The 26779-nt window shown below is 38.1% G+C and overlaps 1 pseudogene; it reads left to right on the top strand.

Annotated features, from left to right (window-relative positions):
• Window positions 1–23314, top strand: part of LOC115427752 (zinc finger protein GLIS2-like) — a 67266-nt pseudogene extending 43952 nt beyond the window's left edge.
• Window positions 23315–26779: the final 3465 nt, after the last annotated feature.

Below are 26779 nucleotides of genomic sequence, written 5' to 3'. Positions count from 1 at the left end.
AATTTTGGAATACAATACAGTAGCCTTACAATCACATTGCTATGCCCATGACGGTTGGCGGGAAGCGCAGTACCACACTACATGGTGTGAAATGAAGTTAAAAACAGGAATGACAGTCCCTAGATATCGGTATTAATATATTATCATTTAAATTTTAAAGAATGATTTATCAAACAATTTTTATGTCAGCACTTATAAAATATAGACTAACATCTGTTCCCAAAAGTCAGCCCACGGGTCAACACGCTAGTAAGGCATTAACTGTATTCTCAAAAAGGAGAAATGGAAAATGGTTCATGTTTATGAAGCTTGAATTAGAGAACTCGCGTATTTTTTCTTGAAAAATGACTCAAGCTGAATGTTGACGAAGTGTTATTGTGTATGTGAATGGCCTGGTCGAGCGTCCACTGGAGCTGCTGTGACTCCTGTCTTACTCCTCTGCAGATTCCCAGTCTTCCTCTCAAGATCGACCCAGGTCTTGCTTCACTCCACCAGCCATGGACCTCAGCTTGTCCCCCACCTGCCGCCACACCTCCTCCCTCTCCCCGTCTCCTTCCTCCCCCTCCCTCCCCTCGCCCTCCTCACCCCGGAGTCATCTCACAGCAGCAGCAGCCCCCAGCCTCATCTCTTCTCACGGGTGAGTCCGTCGGTCAGGTTTCAAAACGACACGAGTTTAGTTCAATAAGTCTGGTCATGAGAGACAGTCAGTAAAAATAATCAACTCAGCATGAAATCAGAAAACAAAGACTGGAACTGGAGTTTGTACTGCAAAAACAGCCCCACAAGAAAGAGGCCAAATATTCATAAATGTAACCAGATTGTCTTGTATTAAACAAAAAATCTGCCACTGCGGTGTACACATTTTTACTTGGCTTGCTTTCCTAAAACATGACTAAAAGTTTAACCACCGAGAGACAATAATGGACCTTAAAATACCATAAAGAAAAATACCAAATTTTAACCAGGTTATGTCAATGACAAGCAATAAAAACACAGTTATCTAAGGTAGGCTTAATATTGTTAAACCAAGAGGTTACACAGTCTCGTAGACCATAGTTTTAGTCTGTTACTGGTTAAATCTAACTCAATAAACTGGATTAAAAATTAAAGCAAATTGAGTTATTCATTTTTCTCAGTAGAAAAAAACCCTCTCATATTCCAGATAGAAAGCTTTTGTTTTACTGTACTGAAATTCCTTTTTTGCAGTGCAATTCAACCCTGATTTATCAAAAACGTCTGTGTCTTTGCATGGGGAAGAAAAATGACACTGAAGCAGCAACTGAAGCTTCATCCAAAAATTCAGGATATTAAATTCATGCCCCGTCTACACTGATGTGGATGTTTTCCATATCGATAAGTTCCTGTACATTTGAATCTTTTGTATGTATGTAATGGATGTTTTAGGTCACAAAATCAAACCGATATCTCGAATCATTTGTCCCATCTGCCGTTAAGTTTTTAAATAGCCTGTAGACAAGCCTGTTGGGAACAATGCCCCATTAACGATGATGATTTATTTTTTATTTACTGTATTTAATGTATTTATTTTACTATATGAGATTGATTGTTTTGGTGATATGTGAGATATGTACATTTCTGTTGCAAATCAAATTGCCCTTCGGGGACATTAAAGATTTTTCAGTTCAGTTCAATTCAGTTTAATTCAATTCAAAAAAGGAGATTTGTGCTTTCCAAAGTGTATAGTTTTACACCCTGTATGTTTGTGTGTATCTGTGTGTTCAGAGAAAACACAGAGATTAATCAATATGCATCCGTCTCCATTTTGTTCATGTCTGTTAAGCATTTGTGTAATGAAGCTGCACCTGAAACATCAAATCCATCTTGACGGAGGTCTGCGCTCACCGAGTGCTTTTCTAGTTGTTTATGCGGACCCCAAGGTACTTGTATGAGTCGACGATCTCCACCTCCTCACCCTGGATGGTGATTGGGGCAGGTTGACTCCGGTTCCTCCTGAAGTCCACCACCACCTCATTCGTCTTGCTCATGTTGAGTTTTATTTGGTTGTGACTGTTCCATGCAACAAAGCTTTCCACCAATTCTTTGTGGTCCTCCTTGTCATCGTTGCTGATCCATCCGACTATAGAAGAGTCATCGGAAAACTTTTGGAGATTTCAAGATCCAGAGTAGAACTGGAAATCAGAGGTGTAGAGGGTGAAGAGGAATAGAAGCAGAATGGAGTCAATGAGGTGTCACTGATTCATTTTGGTCATGTGATTCTTGTTACAATCTTTGGAAAAAAGTTAGTAAATAGGTGAAAATTAACACATATTGGGCAGGAAGGAGCAGGTTAAAAAATCTTGCATAGGGCTGCACGTAAAATAAAAAAAAATAAAATCCCGATTTTTTTCCCCTAAAAATTCGATTTTCGATTTCAATTTTTGGGTAAAACTACAAAAGACAACCGAAGTCAGCATGTCGTTTTTGTGAGCAGCCCACAATGCATGCCACTGCTCTGACCTCAAATCTGTGATGGTATCACGTGATGAACCCACAGAAGTTTTTTTTTTTCTTCATTAAATCTTTATTGAATGAAGTACAGTATACAAACAATGTATACAACAAGAAAATAACATAAGTTTGCCAGGGGGAATACACTACAGTACAATGTCATCAGAGCAAATACTGATGGTTTTTTTAATAACCTTTTTATTTTCAGATTTATCTAACAGCTTTAAATAAAGTTCAACATCTTTAAAAAAATAAATATTTGGTTTTGTGTTCCAGAACGTACATTTGTGAATGAAAAATTTAGCAAGTAAGATGAAATCGATTTGACGATTCCCCATTTTTAAAAATGTCCTTATTAAAAAATCCGATTCCAATTTAAAATCGATTAATCTTGCAGCCCTAATCTTGCAGTATTTAAAGGGGTCATATTTTCCTAAACCCATGCACTTTTATTAGTCTTTGGTACATTTATTTGTGTATTTGGACCCTAATAGTTCATAAAGTTTGAATTTGAACCCTCCAGGTGCTGCAAAGCTATCTTTATATTCATTCTGGAAAAAATCCAGTGGATTTCTACAACCCGTTTCAATTGCTTCTTAATTAGTTACATCACAACATTTGCACATATAAGGTCAAGACCTCTGATGAACATTTCTATAACGCCATAATTGTTTATCAGCAGCAGTGGTTGTAGTAAAAACTGAAAATATGTCCAAACTTCGAGCTGATTACCTAAAATGTTCAGTTGTTGGTTGTATTAACAAACTCAAGTGGTTGAATGGGACAGAAAGCATGGGCAACAACTTGGAGGGGGCAGGGCTTGAAGAGGCTCATGTGCATTTAAAGGGCAGGCACTCAAAACGACCTTTCTGGTGTCATTACTCGGAAATAGGGTTGAAGATGGACCTGTGGAGTTGAATTAATGAAGAATTCAGACCCAAGCATAGCACTTACAGTTTATGTAGACCACAGGGAAATGTTTTAAAATGTATAATTCTATTTAAAAAGCAAAATATCACTCCTTTAATGGGATATTTTAAGGTAATAGAATTATGTGCAATTAACCTGAGAGAAAAATGCAGTAAAGTAATGTTAAAGCCACCTTAGTCTGAACATGTTTTTTTTGAGATTTGTAAAGGTTCTGGGGTTTAAAGTTGCACAGTACAAGTGTGTATCGTTAACAAGTTAATCATGTGCATAGTCATGATCAGAGTGTCCTCAGAATAATGTGAGGGCCAATTGTGGCTCAACATGCTCCGTTCTTCTTCCTCTGGACTGAATTGAATTTGGATTTTGTGCGTGAATCTAATTTGTTGGTGCAGCGTCTGGACACAGCCGCTCAGTCACTTTGTGGAAATCCAATTCTAGAAACATCAAACACACATGTCTTTGTTGGAGCACAGATATTAGATCGCTTCACTTGGGACATTTTGATCTCTATTTTACCTCCGCCAAGGAACAGCGGAGGTTATGTTTTCATCTGGGTTTGTCTGTTTGTTTGTCTGTCTGTTAGCATAAATAACTCAAAAAGTTATGGATGGATTTGGATGAAATTTTCAGGAAATGTAGATACTGGCACAAGGAACAAATGGTTAAATTTTGGTGGTGATTGGGGGGGGTGATCTGCCTTGGTTGGAGGTCTGCGCTGTTTGAGTGCTTTTCTAGTTTAGTTTAGAAAGCACCCTTTGAAAATCCAGTCTAACATTAAACAATATGTGAGAGGTTTTCAATTTGTCCACAGACTCTACCTGTTATGGGTTTATCTGGATATGTCTTCGATCTGTTAGCAGCAGGGATGGCTGGGTGATACACACCTAATCTTTTATCACAGTAAATTTGGTGGAAACGTGCTGTGATTGTTCAAAAATCAGAGTCAAGTTAAAGTTCCTGGTAAAGCTTCTCCAGTGGAAAAGGAACTACTGTATTTATTCCATTTTTTTGCTGTGTGTGTTTACAGTTTTTCTCTTTTCTCTCCACATTAATGTCCTTCCTGGTCTCTTCAGGAACTGCCTCATCATCACAGTGTTGACGGCGGATCTTCTTCGGCCAGTCTTCCGTTTTATTTGCCCATTGGAAGCCCACCCAGAGGCTACAGCTTCCCCTCCTCCATGTTCATCGGACAAAACAGAGAAAAGCAACTTTCCCCCGAGCCTTCGCTGGAAGGTCAGCTGACCTGCCGCTGGATGAAGGTATGCGTCATCCAGAGGTGTAGTCCAGGGTATACTGGGGTATCCAGAGTATGCCCACTTGTTTGTCAGTCAGCATTGGGTATACCCACTTCTAAATCCTCCTGATGTGCACCATTCAGTAGTATCTGAGCTAAATTTCCCATTTCTTCCCCTAGGATGGTGAAGCCATGACCCGCCCTACTCTACTTCCAATTGGCTAGTACTCACTGCCTTCACTGATTAGATTGGTTAACCTTAGGCATGAGGACTGATGAGCCAATCAGAGGCAGAGTATGGTGGGTTATGCCAAGGAAAATATTACTAACTAGCGCTGGCCACCTCTGGAACTTGACAGGACGCCTTAGGTGCCAGTGCCACCCCAGTTGATTGACAGGTCACTGCATGTCTTGTTGAAAGATGCTTGATTATTGGATATGCAAATGAGAATAGCAGAATAAGTGTCTTTCAACTGACTGACACATATTGAGAGAATCATCTTTGATGGAATACATAATTCTGAGGTAAGTTTTAAGGTGGTTTCAAAATGAGTCAGTCTTTTAAACTACTGGTCACATGACTGCACATTTAGAGAAGAGATGTTGTTGCCAATAGTTAAATTGTATTAGTAGGCTAACGTTATGAAAGGCTAACGTTATCCTATGTTTGTGATGGTCTGAGTACGAAAACTGAACCCACATGCAAGACCCAGAGACAGACGTAAAAGTTCAGTGTTTATTAAACACACAGTTAACAGACAATTCTCTGGTTGTGATATTGAACAGAATCTTGAGAACACAGTCCTGGGTTCTTCTCAGGGTTAGTGAACCGAACCGGAGACGAAAACCCACAGTCCGGGCCGGTAAAACACGTCAGGAGTCCGACTAGGGGAACGCAGAGGGAAGTCAGTAGCAGAACCAGGTCATACACGGGAAGGCAGATGGAAAGGCAAAGGGACATAGGGAACAGGCTAGCTCACGTACCGTCAAACAGGCGAATAGGTCAAACACACGTTGAGGCAACAGCAGCTGAGGCACAGACAGGGGTCAGGCAAAAGGCAGAGGTCTTGAAAAAACAATTTGGGTCAAAAACAGGCAGACAGACAAACAGGATCCAAAAACACTGGTAAGTAACACACTACACGATACGAACTGGCACAGGACAGGGGAAAACACAGGGCTTAAATACATAAGAGGGAGGGAAGACAATGAGACACAGGTGGAGCAAATCAGGGCGGGGACAGGTAATCACACACAGGTGGAAATGATTAGGGAAAGGAAGCAAAGACACAAGACATGACACATGAGGAGAACTTAACAAAATAAAACAGGAAGTGACAGACAAACACACAAGACAGACAAAACCAGACTAATGTCTGGTGGCAGATGTGACAATGTTTGCCTAATGTTGAATACATTTACATTCATGCAGCTGCTTGTGTGACCAGTAAAACCTACTACCTGCTCCTGATCAAGTCATGATAATTTTATAATAGTGAGCAAATACTACTGACAGATTTTTGGGTAAAGTAAATAGAGTTGTCTTACATGTCACTGTTTCTAAAACAGCATTTTTCTGGACTTGGAAAAAAAAAAAAAAAAAAAAATGAGAGTATACCCACTTCTCCAGGGACCACTACACCACTGGCGTCATCACAGGAACAAACCAGAGCATAGCAAGACCCCCTTGGCCTGAAAGTTAGACCAAAATATGGTTCCACAAACAATCTGCAAAGGCATATGTAAACGTACACTGCTTACATCGCTCCCTCAGGATACTGACAGGTATCACTCCAGCTGGTGAAGTCCGAAGGGAAAGAAGGAACTCCTGGCGTTTCACATCCCTCCCCTCCATGACAGGTGGAAATGCCAAGGGGTAGCATTGTCACATGAGAAAGTATTAACAATGTCAGCAAGTACTCCAATAAAATGCATCACTGAATCACTGATGATTCACTCACTTACTCACCACCACATTAAGACAAGTTAAAATCGACAAAGACAGATTAAAACCATTGCAAATCCACACTTAACAGTGGAGCGCCCCCTCCTGTACAAATGCATAAGGAACCCTCTGCATTTGTACAGGATTTATGGGCCCAATCCCAGTTCACCCCTTGGCCCTTGCACTTGGCACTACCCCTTGAAACAAAGTTGCGAGGGTTAGGGGTTGAAACGTTCCCCTACGAAATGGGACAACCTTTCGAGGCCTGTTACATCATCAGCAGTCAGCGATGCTGCAATAAACAGGTTCGACAACTTTGTTTCCAAAAGAATTCACCATGCCATCGGCAGCTGTAACCGTCTGTGTTGCATGGGCTTTGGTCATCTTATAGCAGCTATCGACCGCAAACTGCAGAAATGCGATCTATAACACATTGAAACGGCAGTAAATGGTCAATCAAATGGTTAAGGTATTTGCAAAGAAAATACGTGCATTTGTGATTTGTGAACAAACAAATATTATAATAAGCTCCGGTGATTTGGAAATAAACTTGCATTTGTGTTTTCAGTCATGTAGGTGAAGCAGATACTGACACTGTCAAAAGCAGGTTCACCACTCACATTAAAGTGTTGAAAGACAAAAAAAATGTTCCTAGCTGTAGCTGTCATACACGTCATCATCCATCTCATTAACTTTTGAGATGTCATTTGTCTCTCAGATTTGACTTTGCTCTTTCAGTGAACGTCCGTGCTGTGTCCGTCATCAGGAAATAGGCTGAATAAATGAACCACACACAGCAGGACGCCATGGTTTTTGTGTGACTTACTACTTTGTTTTACATATTTTTCTGGCAGATTAAATAAGGTAGAAAGCAGAATAAGAAGAAGGCTGGGTGAAAAACCTGCTGTTTTCTTTTATAACCACTAAGTGGCACTATTGACAAAAAAAAAAAAAAGCCATTCATCACAGATGTAAAGGCTGAGTAATGAATATTTGTCCAATCAGCAATTATTTGGTACATTTTGGCAAACATGTGGGTCATTCATTCTTAAATACTATAACCCTCTAGCTTTTATTTAGTTCACATTTCAACTTTTAAAAAACCTATGATAAGAGATACATTTCTGATAAAACAAAAAACAAACAAAAAAAAAAAAAAAAAAACCCTGAATATATGCATTATATTTCTATTTAGATCTCAATCTAAATGGGACTCCATCTGGTTAAATAAAAGTTTTAAAAAATTCTTCCGATATTTGTAAACTGTCTTCTGTTTATTTTATTGTTGAAGAAAAACAAGAATTATCTGATTTATAAAGTATGTAATAAGGTTATGCATTTTACTTTATTAATCCCTGTCATAGCAGCAGATATGTTAAAAAATAACATACATAAAATAGAACAAAATGTGTTTACATTCAAGAGAAACTATCATGCGGAAATAGAAGTAAACAGTCACAAATATGCTCTTACGATAAGCAAATGAAGCCTGTTTTGTTAAAAAGTTCATAAAACACTGATTTGTATATTAAGCTATAAGACAGAAATTGGCACTGATAAAGTTTTATAATCCCTAACACAGAATATGTCTATTCGCTCAGAAAAAGAAAATAAATTAAAATTAAATTAAAACAAGTAATCAGTGAATTATTTCCAGATTATTATTATTATTATTATTATTATTATTATTATTATTATTATTATTATTATTATTACTATTATTTACAGAATATTCAGCCTATAAGATATGGAGTTTGATATTTGCTTATAAATAATTAGTTTGATGTATTGGACGTTCAGTAAAACTCTGGACTGGGTCTGTGTGTTCAGGGTTTATTACAGTGGTTCCCAACCTTTTTTGGCTCATGACTCTATTTTAACATCACAAATTTTTGGCGGCCCCAGACATTCAAAACAGGGACTTTTTTTTTTGGCTAAAATTAATTTGTGTTTGATCATGTAATAGTTTGCTATACTATGTTGCAAATAAACATTAATTTTAGATGACATTTAGGCCCAATCCTAATTCACCACTTAGCCCTCCCCCTTACCCTTAACTCTTGAAACGGAGCTGCAAGGCTTAGGGGTTGAAACATTCCCTATGAAATGGGACAACCCTTCGCGACCTGTTATGTCATCAGCAGTCATCGATGCCGCTATTAACAGATGCGACAACTTTGTTTTGCAAAAGTATTCACCATTCTGTCAGCAGCTGTAAACATCTCTGTTCCATGGGTGTTGGTCATCCTTTTGTGGCTATCAACTATAAACTGCAGAAATGCAAACTATTATACATTGAAACGGCACTAAACAGTCGATCAAATGATTAAGCTGTTTATGAAGAAAATATACACATTTGTGTGTTTCTTTCATCACACTACTGTGCTTTGTTGCTTTGTTTACCTCCATCTTGCCAATGATTTGAACAGAATTATGGGAAATTTCTCCTACTCCTCCGTTCATAGTGTGGTCCTGAAATGTCTCAGTTTCAAGGATTATACAGCCCTTCGCCTCCCTTCATGTGTAGGCGCAAAACGGAGGGGTAGGGGTAAGGGGGAGGGCCAAGGGATTCAGCCTTAGTCTATATAATGTATATTATTATGGACGGAGGCAGAAAAGCCAGGTGTAGATTACTGCACAAAGTGTGAATTTTACTTTCCTTGATCAGGATATGTACAGTCAGTCCATCTTGGATTTACAAGGCTGACAATCGTAATACTGAACAAACAATAACTCAAACTATGAATCATGAAAGAGCTGCAGCATCTGAAACCGACCACAATGAACATTTGACAGATAAACAGTACCACAGTGCTTCAGTTTCAGCTTCAGTTTGTAAGGTCTTTTATCTTTTGGGATTGTCTCTCTCAACTCACCATATATTTTTTTATTAGTAAGTTTTTCTTAATTTTTTATCAATTACTAGAAATTTCAGGTGACCCCATTTGAATTCTTTGTGACCCCATGTGGGGGTCCGACCCCAGAGTTGAAAAACACTGGTTTAATGTGTGCTTATATGTTTAATGTGTTTTTCTGCCCTCTAGTGCCACCTGCTGTTTGACTCTCTGCAGGACCTGGTCGACCACATCAACGACTACCACGTCAAGCCTGAAAAGGATTCTGGGTACTGCTGTCAGTGGGAAGGCTGTGCCAGAAATGGGCGGGGCTTCAACGCCAGGCAAGTGTACACTAATGTCAACCCCAGGGCAACATATACACTAGATAAACTCATCACAGACAAACAGGAGGGAGTGTGCTGCATGTCAAACTGGTCACACTAGTCACTGCTGCTTCTGGTTTATCAAATTTCACTTTAAGACTGAAGTGATCAAAGTTTTTCTTCAAAGCTGCGTTGAAGTAAAATAATCTGGATTCTTTGGTCTTATTTTACACACACGAACATATGACATTATGTTGGACGGAGTTTAAGTTTTTAACACGTGTGCAGCCAAGATAACACATAATGGGCCAGATCTACTAAAGGTATGCATGTATAAAAACGTGTGCGAACTCATTGCACACAAAAAAATTGTACAAACTGATTTTCTAACAGTGTGCACTAAGGGTTGCGTCTTTCAAAAGTGCAAAATAACGCCTCTGCATCCAGTTAGTGCATTTGCTACAATGAATATGCGATATGGGGTGTTTACAGGAGGAGAAAATGTAAATATATTAATTTAACATGCACAAAGGGATTTATCAAACCCGAAAGCAATTTTGCTCATAGAAACTGCGTCTATATTTCCCACGTCTCTGCGGGAGGTGCAAACGGTTTGTATGCGTAGTTGCACATACATGGGACACATTTTTCACCCTCGAATGAACATTTTTTAATGACTGAGGAAACACATAGTAAAAAAATCTCACCTTTCCAGTCTTGTCATTTTGGAGTTCAAAGTCAGATCAGATTAGGCACCAGCCATGAGAAGGAGTCACACAATACCTGCAATGACCAAACTCCTGGCAAGTTTACATTTTTTTAAATATCTGGGTCAGTCCAGTGTACGGTAGCTATTCCACCTGGGATCTCCCAATCCTATTTTTCAGATGTGCTGTCTGAAGTCCTAAATGCCATGTCGCGTCAGATGGTCAGGTTTATTAGGTTTCCACACACTCGGGATTCCTTAAATGAGACCAAACAAAGCGTCTTTGCTGTAGCTCGTTTAAATGTTTATTTGCTTCATCTACCAACACCTTTAATTCTATAGGGTCGAATTTAGCTTTGCACTTTCGCCTCTCCAAAATGACCATGCTGCACACCAACAAAAAACATGCAACACCCTCATTTAAATAGGCATGCCTCCAACATGTTTATGCCTGTTGTCATTTACTGTCACAGAAATTCTCTAGTTCTGAAAAGTGAAAGGTGAAAGTGACTCTGTTTAGAGCAGGGGTGTCAAACTTATTTTAGTTCAGGGGCCACATACAGCCTAATAAGATATAAAGTGGGCCGGACCAGTAAAATAATGTAAATAATAGGGTAAGAACTGATAAATAATGTCAACTCCAATGTTTTCTGTATGTTTTTGAGTGAAAAAAGTAAAATTCCATAATGAGAATGTTTACATCTACGAACTGTACTTGAACATAACATGAACAAATATAAACCTGGAAACTCTTAAGAAAAATAAGTGCAATTTTAACATTATTACACCTTAGTTTAGCATTTATACATATGCATTACAACTTACAGATCACAGTGGATCTACAAATAGACAAAATATTTAGTAACAGGCAGAATATTGGTACAATTCCACATACTTCTCTTACTCTTAGGACATTTGAGGTTATTCATATTTGTTCAGGTTATTCATATTTTGTTTGTAAAAGTCTAGTCTGTAGATGAAAACATTTTTGTGTAATTTTCCTTTTTTTTTTTTTTTTTGCAGTTTTCATTATTTATAGGTTATTATGATAGTAGTTTACCGGTCAGACCCACTTTAAGTTGAATTGACCGAAAATTATTTTAATATCCTTGATTGTTAATATCTTCAGTGTAATTTCTGTACTTCACAAATTCATCCCAGGGGCCAGATTGGACCCTTTGGCGGGCCGGTTTTGGCCCCCGGGCCGCATGTTTGACACCTGTGGTTTAGAGCATACTGCATCCCTCAGTACACCGCACATTTGTGGGTGAATTATAAAAAGGCCAGCTTCCACAGACTGACAGTGGCAGACGATGATGCTCCAAGGCTCTTCTTAAAAAAGCCCAGATGAACTAGTGCCAGGGAATTGTTTATGTCTAATCATGTAAATTTATTGCGTAGTGTCTTGAGAAATCTGATGTTTAAGTTTATGTGTTGCCTGAATCATTCAGAAAATATTGTAATTTTATTTAAAGGCAGATCACCCCCCCCATCACTGCCAAAATTTAATAATTTGTTCCTTGTGTCAGTATCAACATTTCCTGAAAATTTCGTCAAACTCCGCCTCCCCCCACCTACCCCGATCACCACCAAAATTCAATCATTTGATCCTTTGTGCCAGTATCATTATTTCCTGCAAATTTCATCTAAATCCGTCCATAACTTTTTGGGTTATCTTGCTAACAGACAAACAAACAAACAAACAAACAGACAAACCCCGATGAAAACATAACCTCTGCCGTTACACTTGGTGGGGGTAATTAAAGCATGCAAATAAATCAAGAAAAATGCATCAAATGCATACCATGCAAATGAAGTGAAACATTCCCCTCTGTGACGTATATATACATTTGTTTGTATTGTACGTTAATCATATTGCTATTTGTTCAGAAACATTACAGATTATCCATTCTCCTACATTACATTAACCCATAAAGACCCAGTGCTACTTTTATGTCAGTTCCCAAATGATTTTTTTCTCTATTTAACCTTTCTTAAGTGACTTATCACTATTTATTATAATATTATCCTCTGTATTTTGCATTTTTCAATGTCAAAAAGGTATTTTTCCCTATATTTAACTCAGTGATCATGTAGATATTCATGAAAACCCAGAGTAAATTCAAAAGTTATTATTTTATTCTGACAGACAAAATTCAAGAGAAAGTTGTCGCTTTTCCATTGACCCTCAAATTGTGCAAATATAACTTGCACGTAAAAATTTACCTAATGGAAAAATTACAGTTTCGTCAAAAGTCTCATTTTTCGATTAAAAGTTTTTCGCGCTGGCAAGAAGTGGTTTTTCAGGCATAGCGCAAATGGTATATCACGCAAAAATGCAATTGAAAGACCTTTTTTTGCAACTAGAGTCAGAACAATTAAAAAAACGGATGTTAACATACGTTACAACAAGCGAAGAAGAAGAAACATGTCGCGATATGTGTGGACACACCAGAAAATCCAATCATTTTTTTAATTTAGTACGAGATAGAGGGATAATATATAATAATAATGCATAAATCTGTAAATCAACACCATATTTATGTTCAGCGCCATGTTTATGGAATGACTTCTCGTGTCATCTTGCGATAATAAATAAACAAATCATCGCATTTGGGATTTAATGGAAAAACCAACGTTACGCACTTTTGTTTTTTGGACGTTTAGTAAATATCGGTAAAGTTTTACGCAAATGTCCAATGGAAAAGCGACTAGTGACTTTCTCAGCAAAGATATCAATGACTAAACATAAAAACAAGCAGCATCTAAACAAGCATTTGTCAAACTCCATGGGTTTTACTGGTGAATCAATGTTGTAGAAGATGACGGTGTTTCCATGGTAACTACGGAGCCTCTGAATGTCCCACATGAGTAATGCTTTTGGTTGCCGGCGGCATGGGTCTTTATGGGTTAAAATAAAATAAAAGCAACTGTTTTATTTACACTTTTAACTCCTCATATTAAAATGTTATCTGTGGATGTCTGACAGGTACAAAATGCTGATTCACATCCGGACACACACTAATGAGAAGCCTCACCATTGTCCGACCTGTAACAAAAGCTTCTCACGTCTGGAAAACCTGAAGATTCACACCCGTTCACATACAGGTGAGTCCGACAGAAACCAAAAGAAAATGCAACCAGACAGTTTGATTCAGTGGCTTAGGTTCTGTATAAAGTTGGTCCAGCGATGATTAATTTAAAAAAAACAAACAAACAAAAAAAACATAAAGACCAAATATATTTTTACTATAACTGTGTTTTGATTTTATATTCGATTATATTTATTAATTCGACTAAAATGTACATTTAAGCCTCTCTCAGGTTGTGGACATGTTTTATTTGTACAGACTGGCATTTGCATAATTATTTTTATCATATTATTTTACTCTATTTCTTCTGTTTGTTGTATTTTTTCTGTTTTAGTACATTTTTATCTTGTTATAAATGCTAATGATTTATGGTTTTTATTTTGTGCCATATTTACTTTGTAAAACACCTTATAAGTATGTAGAAATAAATTATTATTATTATTATTATTATTATTATTATTATTATTATTATTATTATTATTATTATTATCTAAATTACAGCCGTGGCCATTCAATTCTTAGAATACTTGACATATTTAGTTTTGGTTTTTCTTTCATTTTAATTGGCCCATAAAAGGAAAGGAATCAACAAAATCATCATTATGCTCTATAAACCATAGAACAGAACAATTATAAGGAGATTTAGGTCATTTTACAAAATACCAAGCTGGGCCTACTTCACTGTCGATCATGTTTGTTCTCAGTAGAATCCAAATTCCTTGTGTGATCATTGTGTGATTGTGGTTAAACTGATGCTGGTGGTGAGTCTGTGATTCTGTTGAACGTACAAGGCCTTTCCTGCTCGTTAAGGAAATATTACTGTTAAAAGTGACTAAAAATAGCAGGACTCACTTTATCTGATCTTTGCTGTGCTCAGACCAACCGTCTGCAGGTCTGATGAACATTGTCATCGTTTCATTGTCATGAATCATGTAAACACCTGACAGCAGGTCAAGCAGCGGTCATGTAGTTGAACCCAGAAGGAGGAAAATGTGATGAGTTAAAGTTAATGTGGATGTTGTTGATCCATGGTTAGTCACTGTTTCCTGTTGTTATTCCTGTTTTTTAACACTTAGTGTGTTTCTTCACAGGACATCTGTATTATAAAACTGAACCAACAGTGTGTAATAGAGCAAACAAAATAGGACTCATCTGATAAGATAATAAGCGATTGTTGACTTTGGTAAGGTGTGTTTGATTTCCTGTAAATCCTGTCTATGATGAATGCGTGTTGCTGTCTTTTTGACGTGCAGATGCAGGATGTGAGATAAAAGATAAAAACTGAATCCTGAAACATGGGACATGATGTTAAACTGTCCATTGTGCCAATAGATGGTATGCATATGAGGTTTACTTTGATGTTGAGGGGGCAGGGCCAGATTAACACTTCATTGTACCCTGGGCAACAATATTCAAGGGCCCCATCATCACAACCCCAGGATCCCTATAATCTGGCAAAATACAGAATAAGTTCCAGGAATATATGTAAATATACCCCATACTTCAATATCTAACTATCATCAAATGCATTTTGATGTACAAATGTGTAAATGCTCGTAGAACTACAAGTGCACCACTATAGCCTCTTGTCAAGGCCACTCACTTGCATATGATGATATGAAAACAAAACGCATTAGCATCAGTATAATCTAAAATTGATCCACTACATTAGAAAGAGAGGGAAGTGTCCTCCATTTTCACAAAAAATAAATAAGAAACCATTTCCAAAGTATCCAGTATTTATTTAAGAACACTTTTTGCCAACACAAATGTATTGAATCGTCAGAAAAAGCCCACAGACAAAACACAAACATAATCTGATAGAATCAGATATGAATTTTAAACAGAAATCCCCTCGTCACCTCAGAATTCAACAAGAGAGTTAAAGTAGGTGCAATGTAAACATCTTGAAATCTGCTTTCTCTCAACAATAAACATATCTCAACATTTTCATGGAGCCACCACAAGGAAAAAATAAATATAATGCAGTATAATCTGCTAAAATAAACATTTTGGTCCCAGTTTAACTTTTAAACAGAAAACACATCACAATTCAAGGCATGTCAAGGCAAGGGTTAAACATTTTAATACTAAATACTACATATACTAAATACTATAAACATCTGGAAAACCGTCAATTTCTCTCAAAGAAATACTTATCTGACCAATACAAAATTTGTATTCTAAATGATGGGGAAGTGCATGTTTAAATTTCACATTCCTGATTTTATTACCTATTTTAGGTATGTTCTTTAAATTTTCAGCTTTTTTAACATCCCTCTCCTTTTTTAATTTTCGTTTGGCGCTCCCACTTAGCTGCTTCTCCATGTTTGCAATGTTTTGATTCACGTAGTTCTTGACATCTCACATCCCGCTCAGTGCACGCACGTTGATTTGTGTCACCGCTGATTCGCTTTTTGGACTGACCAATGAGGAGAGGGTCTCAGCTCACGGTCACAGACAGCAGGAGCAGGGTTTCTGTGCAGTGCAATGGCTCCGGGCAGTGGACAGTTTCATTTATAAGCAAAAGATAACCAGATATTTTCGTTATGCCCGAGCTACCCAGGGCCCTTCAGAGGTCGCGGGCCCCTGGGCAATTGCCCAGTTGCCCATATGGTTAATCCGGGCTTGTGAGGGGGGGGTAGGAGCTGTTTCTCAGACATGGGAAGGATGTAAATTTCCAGACACATCATCAGTAGTATTGCCAATATAGATGTTAGAATCAACAGTCCACAATACTTAGCCCAACTCGCTGGACCTGAGGTTTGTTCTAGCTAGCCCACTCTGAGGTCCAGTCCTACACTCAACTACAGCTGGGGATGAAAAATTCGAGGGAGATAATCTATCAGTGCTGTTACATATGGGGTTTCCTTTTATATATAAAAAGGAAACCCCATATGTAACAGCACTGATAGATTAGATCTATTCCTCTAAAAAACAAAACAGACATCAGTATAATCAGGCTGCGGAATCATTTACACCAATTAAAACATTAACATTTGTGGTTGTGGTATTTTATTTATTTTTATTAATTTTATTTTATATATTTATTTAGACAGGGACAATGCACATTATACATTAACCTTAAAAAGGAGAAATGTAGTGTGCCAGGTTCTAGCACTAGTGCTAATTTCTACCTGTAGTCCCTGGGCAGGCTGATGTTATCATTAAAAAAAAAAACAGACATTAATAAAAACTAAAACATTAAAAAACAGTTCTGAAAAAATGCATATTTATAACTCCATCTGTACATCATTAAAATAACAGACATTAATAAAAACTAAAACATTAAGAAAACAGTTTAAAAAATGCATATTTATAACTCCATCTGGCCCTGCGATGAACTGGCGACTTGTTCAGGGTGTACCCCACCTTCGCCCCTATGTAGCTGGGATAGGCTCCAAGCGACCCCCGTGACCCTAGTGAGGATAACGCGGGTTCAGAAAATGAATGAATGAATGAATGAATAACTCCCTCTGTATAAAATATTCATTCACATCCTACCATTCACTCTTATTCAGCCCACTCCAGTCTGTCACACACACACACACTCTGAGCATGTTTACATTACATGACATTATGTCTACAGGTTTACAGTGTGTTTTGATAGCAGAGCTGTAATGTTCTGCTCTACAACAGAAAAAAAAAAAAAAACAATTTACTTGGAAGAATCTATGATTTAAATATGGGTCTTGTCAGAGTTTATTGCAATGTTTGTTTGTTTGTTTTTTAAATTTTTTATAGTGTGGAGGTTCAGTTAGATTAATGATTATTTTATCACTGAAGATGGATCCAGGCCACACCTCAGTCAAAGTATGATGAACTGCCAGTCTTTTCACAGTTAAATAAATCCTTTGTGTTTGTGCTTGTGAGTATTTCCTTCTCTCCATTCTCTCAGCTCTCTCATTGTCTTTGGTGAAATGTCAAACTGTTAAGCTCATCTTTTGTGACTGGTTCAGTGGGCTTCAGCAGATGATGACAGTCTTACTTATTACAGTGAAAGAACTTAGTGGGTGTTTGCAAAAAGCAAAAAGTATTGTTACAATATTGATGTTTATTTCAATAAAAGTTATAATTGCACCACTGTTACAATGTTGTTGGTGTTAAAGGGGGCCTGGAGATTTTTCATCCTTCAAAGGGGGGCCCGACAGAAAAGGATTGAGAACCAGTGCTTTACTGAGTGATCATGCAAACCTTTGTTTTGTCTTCCTTTTGGTGAAATATAAGTCAGTACTACCTGAAATGTCTTTTCAGGTGAGAGCAGCCATGTTGTATGGGTTAGACCAGTGGTTCGCAGTCTTTTTTTGGCTTGTGACCCCATTTTAACATCACAAATTTCTGGCGACCCCAGACATTCAAAACGGAGACCTTTTTTTTTTTGCTAGAATGAATTTGTTTTTGATCATTTAATAGTTTGCCATACTATTTTGCAAATAAACGTTAATTTTAGACGACATTTAGTCTATATAATGTATATTATTATGGACAGAGGCAGAAAAGCCAGGTGTAGATTACTGCACAAAGTGAGAATTTTATTTCCCGTGGTCAGGATATGGAATTATGAAAGAGCTGCAGCATCTGAAACTGATCACAATGAACATTTGACAGATAAACAGAACCACAGTGCTTCAGTTTCAGCTTCACAGTTTGTCATGTCTTTTATGGATTGTGATTGTCTCTGTCAACTCATCACGTATTTTTTATAAGTACTTTTTTTTTTTTTTTTTTTTCAATTACTAGACATTTCAGGTGACCCCATTTGAATTCCAGGTGACCCCATGTGAGGTCCTGACCCCAAGGTTGAAAAACACTAGGTTAGAGACAGTGGCGCTGAGGAAAAGACAGGAGGCAGAGCTGGAGGTAGCAGAGGTTAAGATGCTGAGGTTCTCTTTGGGACCAGGATGGATCGGATCGGAAATGAGCACATCAGAGAAACAGCATGTTAGATGCTTTCAGAGAGGCCAAACTGAGATGGTTCAGACATGTACAGAAGAGGGATTGTGAATATATTGGTAGGAGGATGCTGAGCTTGGAACTGCCAGGCAGGAGGTCTAGAGGAAGACCCAAGACAAGATTTATGGATATAGTGAAAGAGGACATGAAGGTAGATGGTGTGAGAGAAGAGGATGCAGAGGACAGGGTTAAATGGAGGAAGATGATTCGCAGTGGCGACCCCTGAAGGAACAGCCAGAAAGAAAAGAAGACTACCGGAAATATCTTTATTTATTTTTAAAATATCTATATTTTATCTATATTTCCTTCAAATAAGATTACTTTTCTAATGGAAAATATAATTGACAAGGTTGTTTCAGGGAAATGAACAAGCTGCACAAGCTTCCTCCATTCCATTCCTTTACTTATAGTGACATATCCACCTCGACACAACCATGATCCTATTGGACTTTTTAATCCACTGTCATTGTGTTTTTACTTTGTCATTGTGTTTTTAATGTATAGATTGTTTGGCTTTCAGAGTGATAACTGTTATGGAGTGTGATTGATGTGTGCTGAACATTATGACAAATGGAGAACACTGTCTCTCTTCCATATATTCTGAAGGTACTTGATGAAAGTGATAATAAAGTACTGAACTGAACTGAACTGTTTTCCACAATGACAAAAAAGTCAAAGTACATTTACAAATCATGGTGTTCTGTTTTATGCTTTTCTGCCATCTCAGCTTCTTCTGGGCTCGCTTGATTTCATGTTTTTCCATCTCAGTATTTCACCAGCTTCATTCTTCTGTCTGTCTTTTGTCTTCTTTTAGGAGAGAAACCCTACATTTGTCCGTACGAGGGCTGCAGCAAGCGTTATTCCAACTCCAGCGATCGTTTTAAACACACCCGCACTCACTACGTGGACAAGCCTTACTGCTGTAAGATGGCCGGCTGCTTGAAGCGTTACACAGACCCCAGCTCTTTACGGAAACACATCAAGGCCCATGGGCATTTTGTTGCTCAGGAACCAGGAGCTCAGAGCAGGCTGGGGGTGGGGCTAGGCCTCCCTATGCACCAGGTCAACGCTGAACGTCCCTCCATGGGCGGGGCTCAGATCATCATTCCTGGAGCAGCTGCTCTCCTGGGGGGCCTGGGGACCTCTTTACCTCTTGCTTTCTGCCACCCCAGAGCCCTGGCCCCCCATGGTGCACCTCTGTTCTCTGTGGGTAGGGGAGGAAGCAGCAGCATGGGGCCGCTGAGCATCTCCGAATCCTCTTTGGTTCACTTCGGACTTTCCGCAGCATCGGTGTTGGGGCTGGGGGCGCTGGGAAGTCTGGAATGGATGGTACGAAAGGATCCGGAAGGTGAAGAGGAAGATGAAGAAGGTGTGGGGGAGGCAGAGGGGGAGGCGCTGAACCTGTCTTCAGGGGTGGGGTCCAGACAAAATGACCCTTTGTCCTGGGTGGTGGTTCCCCCGAGGGCGCTCTTCCTCAAACCAGCTGTGGTCAGCTAGAATGTGCACTTAGACTCCTTCTAATGAGTACTGGGTTTGTGTGTTCATGTGTCTGTTTTCTTGTGTGTTTACTTGGATCTGTGTGGCGACAAAACTTAAAGGTTCAGTTCAACCCATCTCTGTCACATTAAAGGTATAACTTGTAAGATGAGCAGCATTTGACCAGAGAGTTGTGGTTCCTCTGCCAAACTATTGGGCCTCTGACAAATGGCAGTTTAAGTGTATTCTACACGCTTTGTCTTCCCATCAGTCTGTCTTTTCCGATATGACCTGTATTTCTCCTCAAAGCCACCAGTCTCCCTTCACAACTGTTCATTCATTTGAAATTGCAGTCCATGGCTGCTGTAATCTGTTAGTGTGTATATGTTACCCACTGGTAGAATAGGAACACTTTGTGGGTAAATGACTGTTTTTGACAATGGGGTTTGGTGGCTTTGAAGAGGGTATTATAACTTGCGTTCTCCAGTTTTTAGAAATAACATAATTGGTGTCCAATGTACTCGGTATGTCTTCAAATACACAGAACAAATATATAAATGCAGCAGTTTTGTTTGTGCTCCAGTTTCTGAAGCCCACATTTTGGAGTGGTCTTTTCTTTTGACTACCCTAAAGTAATTATACTATCTAATCTGCATCCTGGCACGTCTCACCATTTTGAGTACAGTAGATGGAATATCTCAGCAAAGCAGAAGTGCTCGGCAACAAAATCAAAGTTTTACATCCTTGATTTCAGCCTGCCCAGAACTGGAGCAAAAACAAAAGTGTCGTATGCATTTTTTTATGTGTACTTGTGTACTGCATCATCAAGATGTAGCACATATTAGCAGAATTAGCACATACTTTGGTATTGTAACAGCTAATGAGCCAATCACATTACTATTAACTGCATAGCAGAGTGTTGCTCCTGTTGATTAATGTTGCACTGAAGCTGGATGTTTTATTTCTCTGACTACATCCCCAACAACAACCAAAACGGCAGCACAACATCTTATTCTTCCATTGTCAGACAAAGGACAGACTGATGCTACAGTGACTCTAGTGTTACAGAGTGGTATAACATGACAGGACCGTGAGGAGCTAGTTAGCCACTATTGGCTGCACAAGAAGAAATATTACAGATTATACCTTCATATCAGACAGAAAGACTCAATGTTTCACTGTGGTTGGATATGTGGCTGGTTATCAGTGATCTTACAAGAGAATATATGAGCGATGTAGGTGAACTGACCCTTTAATAGTCATTACCAGTCTACTGTGGTTTACTGGCACCTTCTTAATGGTCATGCATTGCAGAGAAGATATCACAGGTTATAGTTTTTCCTAAACTGGGCCATATAAAAGTAATTCTTCCTTTGTTTGTAATGTGTTCATGTTTGACAAACCCCACTAACTGCTTCTGTAGACATGTACATTTCAGTCATGACTCGGTAAGGTGGCAGTCAACACTAGTGGGGCGCACTGGCAATTATACTGTAGTCCATACACGATGATTAAATGTAACACAAAGCTTTCTACACACCATCCAAATCGACCCACAGTTTTGAAGGATTAAATCACAGAGTAAAAATAATGCTGCAATCAGAGATGATCAGGCAAATGTGGTATCTTTAGGCCTGGAATCTCCTCAGAGGTTTTTCCACAAATGAGATAGATCAAACAGCTGAAATGGAAAAACTAGGCAAGTGCTGTTGGATGTCAGAATATGAGCCCAAGTGGCTGTAATGTGCATCTGTAAACATTTGCTTACCCAGTTTTCTACATCTTGGTGAAAACTCATGCAGGGGTGTATAATTGGAAAATTTGTAATGGGCAAAAAGGTCAATACTCACCTTGCTGACGCAGCAACTTCATTCAATGAAAAGTCACCATTGTCACTGAATACAATAATGGAAAGTTGCAAAGACAAAGCAAAAGCTGCGCGTTCAAATCAATTAATCGATCAAAATTGCAGGCCTCTTCTTGGGTTTGGCATTAAAGCTTCAAGCAACTTTTTTATTTTGTGTATCTGGATCTGAAATCTATAATGATGGCCGAAAACAAAATGTATATCTGAAATATGTAGTTTGTTGAGAAAACTAGAAAAAACAGAATGCAATTTAGTAACAAAACCCATTAAATAATACACAATTCTGGACTCTATTACTTCTTACAAATAGCATTCTGCAAGAAAACAAGATATTTTAAATTTTCTCAAAAAAGTGCATTTTTAGTTAGGAGGTTTTGTTCTTAGACCATCGATTTGTCCCAAATTTGGCCTCATGTGGGGGCTTTTTTTTTTAAGTATAAAAGGGGGCAAAAATGCATTTTTTTGTAGTTTGCAAAACATAGTCCTAGTCTTCTACAACTTGTAAATGACTGTTATTCCTCTGGGGGTTGATTTTGGTAGACTCTGGTAGAGGGAATCTGCGCTCACATGAACTCTGTGAGGAAATTTGAGTAACTTGCCGAACCTATAGAAGAAAAACTGCAACAAAACTATTGATCTGATACTGATACTAACCCTGGTACGATACTATCGATGTTTTGACCAATCCCCCCACCCCTAGTAGACTCATTCTTCAATACCCCATGAAATGATCGCACCTGCTTTATTTCCAACCCCTCTGCAAACAAAGCAAGTACCCCCAAGAGTAAAAAAAAAACTCTCCATGGTCTGGTATTATGATGACAGGATTAGGCTGAGAAGAATGCAACACTACAACAGAAAGGTGATCCACACAGACCTATTTGACCATGTGATTTAATCAAGTCACAAGAAAAAAAGAACTGTGCTGAAGCATGTGAATGTAGGTTTGTGTTTACTTTTGCTTGTGCATTCTAGTGAATTCCCTTCTCTTGTAGTATTTCCAAGACAATGATCTGAACAGGATCAGCCTTATGTTTTATGAAACTACGTACAATCAAGAAACACACTCAAGTGGGAACAATGAAGACAAAGATGTGTATTAGGCAATAAGAACAATACATTTGCTCCAGATGAATGTTACATAATAGTCACAAAAAACAGCCTCTTGAAGGACAATGTTTGACAATGGTCACATGTGGCCAGTATATGTGTTGATTCATATTCTTCTTATTTTTTTGCACATTGATCTATCCTAATCAGTATTTCAGAAGTATCCAAGTGCCTTGTGTTTCAGCTAAAATATATCATACACTATATGAAACTGTTCATACTAATGTAAAGTGTATAATTGTACTTTTAATTAAGAACTGACAACAGATGTGACTTGTACATCAAGGCCAATGCAACATTTTCCGAGGACGTCACCAATGTGGATGACTGTAACAATGACTCCATGTCAATAAAACTAACTAATGAAAAATCCTCCTGTTCTTTTGATCAGTGTTTTGCCATCAGTGTGTGTGTGTGTGGATCTGCTTCACCTTGTAGAAGCCAATAACGTAATAATGACCGATAACGTAATAACAGCCGATAATGTAATAAATTTGCCATTTTTAAAATGTAATAGGCAAATAACGTAATAAAAGTCCCGAACAGATAATGTAATAACTTTACTAGTCATTACGTTATTGGCCTAGTAAAATAAAAAATTCTTTGCAAATGTAATAACTGAGCCAATAATGTAATAATATAATAATATCACTGTGTTTAAGTTTGTCTATTTAATTTGATGGTTAAATGGATCTCTAGTCCTGTCTGCTGCTCCTTAGCCTTTCAAGCTATCTCCAAACAAAGTGGAAGCACACATGTTTACAATCATAGACAATGGTATGAAATGAAATATGTATGAGATGTATGACATAGAACTCACTCTTGAAGATAGTAAATGTTTATTCATTATTAAGGATTTTTTGATTTCCCATAATTGACCACTAGATGGCAATGGTGTGAGATTGACTTTCTTCAGTTGTCCAAACTTCCTTGCTTCCTCTGTAGGACACATGTTGAAAGATAATCAGTGATCAATTTTCTATGGTGAACAGTTCATTTTGTTGAAATTCTTGCATGTACCACATACAATCATATATTTAGTGCAAGAGGATACAACATTATTGAGAGTGTTAGTTAACTGACTATACCTAGCTAACTGTTGGCTAGTTATTATAATAATAATAATAACTTTATTTATATAGCACCTTTTAAAACATAGTTTACAAAGTGCTTTGACAAACAAATAAAGGGCACAACAGCAGGATACAAGATGTAAATAAAAACACTAAAAACACTAAAATAGAAGCAACATAATAGGAGAGATGTGTACAACAATGCAGAAACAAGACACTTCAAATAGATTAAGTGAATCGGAATAAGGAGTGCAGGGGTAATGTAACATGATGCTGTTAAATCAATGCAGAAGTAGAGGCGTGAGATAAAACAACATCATGTATGAGAATATAAACCAGCAATCAAACAGGATAAGATTCAAATTAAAAAAATAAATAAATAAATAAATAAATTAAAAGGGACAAACATCACACAAAAGCAAGTCTATAAAAGTGTGTTTTAAGAAGTGACTTAAAAGATACCACTGATTCCGCAAGCCTTATTTCCTCGGGCAGGCCGTTCCAAAGTCGAGGGGCCCTGATGGAAAAGACCCGGTCACCCTTAGATTTAAGCCTCGACTTTGGAACAGCCAGGAGCCCTCTGCCCGAGGATCTAAGGCTACGTGCTGGCTCGTAGGTAGCTCACATGTCATCTATATAGCTTGGGGCCCGACCCATTCGGGCTTTAAAAGTAATCAGTAAAATCTTAAAATCAATTCTAAAACACACAGGGAGCCAATGGAGGGATGCCAGGATAGGGGTTATGTGATGTCGTCTGTTAAAACCAGTGAGAAACCTAGCTGCTGTGTTCTGGACCAATTGGAGGCGGGACAGTGATTTTTGATTGATGCCGGACAGAAGTGAGTTACAGTAATCGCATTATTAGCATTATTAACAATTAAAGTTTGACAATGTCAGGGTTTCATTAGCCCTAAGATGCACGAGTGACTGGACCAGCCGGCATCTAGTCTGGAAATAAACTGTTACTGTAACATAGGTTATGTTCAGACGGCAGGTCTTGAAGCACAATTCTGATTTTTTGGTGAAATCCAATTTTTTTGTGTGGTCCTTAATATTTCACTTTAAAATGCGACTTGTATGAGTTTTGAGTGTGAACTGAATGCGACGCTAAAGTGGCCCGTAAGCGCCAAAGAGGTCCTGATGTAATATGTAACCACACAGGCCCGCACTGTGTTTACGGGTGTAACACTCCTGAGAAGCAAAATTGTGACACTTGTCGTATTTCAATGACGTAAAGGTCAGATAAATGTGACCTGACCGTTCAGACTCTAGTTATATTGCAAAATGTCAGATAGCTATGTATCGTATTTAGGACTGTAATATGAAAGTGGCCTGGGTCGGATTTGAAAAAACTGGATTTGTGCTGTTCAAACTGTCTTTAACAGATCGGATACAGGTCACAAATGGGCAAAAAAATCGGATTTGGTCCAGATTTGCCTTCAGTCTGAATGTAGCCATAGTGAAGAGTTATGGTTACTCTCAGTCTCTACTACTACTACTACTACTACTACTACTACTACTACTACTACTACCACTAACTGTGACTCATTCACAAGTGGTTATATATACTTAATTACTTACATTATTTATTTCCCTAAATCTTTTGATGTTATTATGGACCAGAGATGATGAAACCCTATATTACTTGCAATTGTACATTGAGAAACATTGTTGTTAAATTCCTGAACCATTTGCTCATGCAGTTGTTCACAATGTGGCGAATTGTGCCCTTTCCTTGCTTGTGAATGACTGAGCCTTTCATTGATGCTCCTTTTACACCCAAACATGACACTGACCTGTTGCCAATTAATCCATTCACCCACAGAAGGTTCCAAACAGGTGTTTTTTGAGCATTCCTCAACTTTCCCAGTCTTTTGTTGCCCCTGTCTCTGTTCTTTTTGGAACTGTTATAGGCGTTTAATTCAAAATGAGTGGATATTTGCAAAAACAACTATATTTTCTCAGTTTGACCATTAAAAATGCTTTTATTGTAGTGTATTTAATTGAATACAGGTCAAAAAGTGTTTACATATCATTAAATTCTATTTAGGTTTTACACAAGTCCCAACGTCTCAACTGGATTTGGGGTTATAAACTGGATATTTTTGTTTCACCTTAGGCAGGTATCAGCTTCCAGTTTCACTAAGTTTCCAGTATTTCGCAATGTGGTAATTGATCCCCATGCCGATCATTTCTGCCTCCAACACATAATAGCAGAACTCGGCGAAGGTACACACTTTTACTACCCTTGGGTTGAATGGCTTAACCCATAAAGATCCAGTGCTGCTTTTGTGGCAATTCCCAAATGATTTTTTTTCTCTATTTTTAACCTCTCTAAAGTGATTTATCACCATTTCCTCTAATATTATGCTTTGTATTTTGAATTTTTATGTGAAAATCAGCTATTTTCCGATATATTTAATGTACTAATTTATGTAGATTGCTTATGAAAGCTCAGACTAAGGTTGAAAGTTATTATATCCAAAGCAGAAGAAACTGATGAAAAAGAATATTTTTTCAGTCCAATCTGTCGTTATCTGGACATAAACCTAGTGTCTCCATCCACTGTCATTGATCCAACTCCATGGGTTTTACTGATGAATCAATGTTGTAGAAGATGACGGTGATTTCCCGGTAACTATGGAGCCTCTAAACGTCCAAATGGGTCATATCTGATGACCATGAAAGATGAATACCTGTATTTTATGCCAATTATTGACATGTATTGATAGGATTAGTGGCAAACCCCACATGCAAAATTCTA

This window comes from Sphaeramia orbicularis, chromosome 1 (genome assembly GCF_902148855.1).
Source record: "Sphaeramia orbicularis chromosome 1, fSphaOr1.1, whole genome shotgun sequence".
In the NCBI taxonomy this organism is placed as follows: domain Eukaryota; kingdom Metazoa; phylum Chordata; class Actinopteri; order Kurtiformes; family Apogonidae; genus Sphaeramia; species Sphaeramia orbicularis.
The sequence above is the reverse complement of the archived record's forward strand: the minus strand, read 5'-3'. Positions and strand labels throughout refer to the sequence as shown.